Here is a 4,056-nt window from a genome sequence, read left to right as displayed (position 1 = left end):
AAACTGCCTCACCCAGAACGTGGTCTACAAAGCCGAAATCACAACTCAAAACGACACGAAACAGTACATTGGATTAACGGAGAACACCTTCAAATGCAGATACACCACACACAAGCACTCCTTTAATCGTCGCAAGCATCAGAACAGCACGAGACTGTCAAAATATATATGGGAACTGAAAGAAAGCAACACCCCCTTCACCATTAAATGGAACATAATAAAACGAGCACCCCCATATAACAATATCACTAAACGCTGCAACCTATGCCTAACAGATAAGTATTACATCATCGCATCCGACCGTAACAAAACATTAAACAAACGATCAGAGTTGATCTCCGCCTGTCGTCACCGCAACAAATACTTGCTCAAGAACTGTTAATTTCCACGCCCACTTTCTACAAACCTTACGCCCATCACTTATAATATACCTGTTCCTAATGGAAACATTTTCTCCCAGCTGTAAATTCCACAACACGTATACTGTCTCTTATACACATATAGATGTGTATAAGAGACAGCTTAATGTATTGAGTAAAAAAAATCTTTCGAATAAAAAATCTTTCGCTTGACATCAGAAATTAATCATTTGTGAACCAAAATGATAGGCTATGTCAAGTGTTATATTGCACAGTGGCAGATTCAAGGGGGAACCCAGTCAGCACGGGACCCCATCCTCCTATTTTTTTTTTTTTTTTCAAAATTATTTTTTTTATGGGTGACTAATCACTAATCACAATGTTTATTCTTATGTATTTTGTTAAGTTTCTCATAGACGCTCAAGCGCTGACAAAGGTAACAGGAACATATCAAGATTTATATCATCTCTTTTATTAAATCTTTATTAAATCAACTGCACAAGTACATGCTATTTTTTTGTCAGAATGCACACAGTGAACTGACAAATCTTGATCTATGGAACTGCTTATCACAAATAAAGCCTAGACCACGTCCTAGACCTAGGCCTAGAAAGCATTTGGTTATAAGATAACAAAGTAATTGAATTTAATTTAGAAATATCTAAAAGGAGGTTATGCCTACCTAATAACACCTAATAAACTTTATCAATTACAATAAACAGCAGTAACATATGAATATTACTGTATAATAATAATAATAATAATAAACTTCATTTAATAAAGCGCAAAACAATATCCATTAAAAATGTTCATCGGCGCTGTACAGAATTTAAAATTATACATAGGCCTACATACACTTTAAACATATACATACATAAGAAATATACATAAAAAGCTAATAGAAATGTTTGAAACCAATATTCACCAAAAAATCACAATACCATTTAACACATCAAAAATCTACATTGAAACAAACGAAAACGCGACATTAAATAGAATGATAAAATACTGAATTATTTTTTGTATTTTTTTAAAAGGAAAAGACAGGATAAGTATACCAAACCGTCACAAAATTTACATCAAAAGGTTAAAAATGCCAAAAAAAACTACAGTACATCATGTGTCTTGGAGATTTAAAATAAATAGCCATTAAAATGCAAGGATATACAGTACATCATGTGTCTTGGAAATTTAAAATAAAGAGCTATTAAAATGCAAGAATATACAGTACATCAAGTTTCATGAAGCTGGACTACAAGTCGAATATACCTGACCTACATAAAAGTTAAACATTAAATCTCTTTTTAAATAAATGTGTTTTCAAGTAAGATCTAATACAAAGGGGTAAATCGTTGAAAAACCGAGGACCAATATTCTCAAAAGCACGGTTTTTAAATGCTACTTTAGAATTTTTACCATCCGATCGCAGTTCTTTAACAGATTTCACCTTTGCCAAAAACTGAAATCCCGATAAAAAGTTTCGTTGTGGAGCGTTCCATTTAATTAGTTCAGATAAATATTGTGGTGCTACACCATGTGGAGACTTATAAACCATTATTAGCAATTTACATTCAATCCTTTGTGGAACAGGTAACTAATGAAGTCTAATGTATACGTCAGTGATATGATTTACGTGTTCTTGTTATAAGCCTAGCAGCTGCATTCTGGACTCGAGTAAGTGGTTTAAGTTTATATGCTGGAAGTCCAGCAAGAAACGAATTACAGTTATCTAATCTAGACGAAATAAATGCATGAACTAGTTTTTCAGTATCAGACTGAGAAAGCGATTTCCGTATACGGCTAATACTTTTAAGATAAGAGTAGGACGACCTGCAAATATTGGAAATGTGATTGGTCATAGAAAGCTTTGAATCAATCACAACCCAATCCCAAGGTTTCGAGCACAAGACGATATCTCAGTTAAATTGTCACCAATCTTAATTTCATTAATTGAACTTAAATTGTTATGAAATTGTTGAGATGACAGCTTTAAAAACTCGGTCTTCGAAGAATTTAAGTGTAAGAAGTTACAAGTCATCCAATTCTTAATATCAGATATTTTCAAGAATACATTTAGCCAGATCATGATCTTTGTTGGAGATAGACATGTAAATTTAAGTGTCGTCAGCATAAAAATGATAGTTTAAACAGTGCATAGAATCAGGTACATAGAAAATAATAATGGTCCCAAGACGGAACCTTGCGGGACACCAGTGTTAATTGCTGACAGTTGCTTAGAAAGTGAGTTACCAATGATAACATTCTGCTTACGATTACTTAGATACGATTTAAACCAATTGGTAACTGTGCTGCTAAGCCCGAAACTTGTTTTCAGGCGACTGATAAGAACATTATGGTTTACCGTGTCAAAAGCAGACGAAAGATCTAATAACAAAAGAGCAATAGATTCTTTGGGGTTATCAGTGGTACATGACATATCATTAGTCACAGGCAAAAGAGCCGTTTCCGCACTGTGGGCCATTCGATACGCCGATTGGAATTGTTCATATAAGGAGAATTCATTTAAACGCATTTTAATTCTGGATTCAACAACACAGATATTGTGGGGTTCAGTGATGGGGTATGAAGAAAAAACTATCGACATGATGCCTTTTGGGTAATTAGTCAATTACCGAACCAGATTACTTATAAAGTAATTATTGTCAAATTACTTTTGACTTTTTTTAAGAAAATAATGACTCATCTAGCCATTTAACTTCACTATATTTGCATAATGTATAGGCACATAGTCTGGGGTTATGATGGGATTGCCTTATTGTCTTTCTTGATTGAGGTGATTGTATAAAAGGTAAACATTTATCAAGATTATTAATATTATTTCTTTCCAGATGGCATGAGAAATTCAATTTAGTTGTTGGGCTTTAAAATCCAGATGCTAGTTAGCAGGGTGCGTACCGCCTCCTCTTAAATTAACAAATATCCACATATTACAATGTACAGTAATGTTAAACAGGCCTAAAAAGTAATGTAAAACAAGCCAAACGACGGTAAAATACAAAAACGTTTACTGTAAAACTCCCGTTATGCCACTTAGGACTAAAGCCATTTATAATTTGAAAAAAGATCGATTATCTATATTCTATCTATTTTGAACACAAGATGAATACAATTTATTTACTTATCAATTTACTGTATTTAACAAGGTATTAGGTCACTAATATTATTTCCATATTGTAAATTTGTATATGTAATTCATGACTTCAATACAAAACATAGTGTAATATGAATTTCAAGAGGTTACATGTGACCTGTGCTTTTGGTGTTATTGTTAACGCTGCTTACAGTAACGATGTTAGTATCTTGCTTTATCCGATTGGTAAACCTTTTTTTGAATGACTGACGCACCTAAAATACAATAAAATATATTAATCGTTTTTAGTTTAAACTTTCTACAACTCTTTATAAGAAAGACGTACGTCGCCAGTTATAAGAAAGACGTACGTCGCCAGTTAAACGGTTGAATGTGCCATAAGGAAGAATTGTTTTCTCAACTAAAATTATTCTTTCCAGATAAACTGTCGACTATGATTTTCCTGTCAATTACACTTTCTGAAAAGATTGTTTTTGTCATGGGGGCACTTTTTCGAAATAATAAGAAGTAACATTTATTTCGTTGATAGTTTATGCCCTATACGATGTTTACGTCATTGTTCTTATATATCAGCACTATATCTAC

The sequence above is a fragment of the Anneissia japonica genome, unplaced genomic scaffold (assembly GCF_011630105.1).
Source record: "Anneissia japonica isolate Jap-2015-1 unplaced genomic scaffold, ASM1163010v1 scaffold1782_len167522_cov105, whole genome shotgun sequence".
In the NCBI taxonomy this organism is placed as follows: Eukaryota; Metazoa; Echinodermata; class Crinoidea; order Comatulida; family Comatulidae; genus Anneissia; species Anneissia japonica.
Note: the sequence above shows the minus strand (reverse complement) of the source record.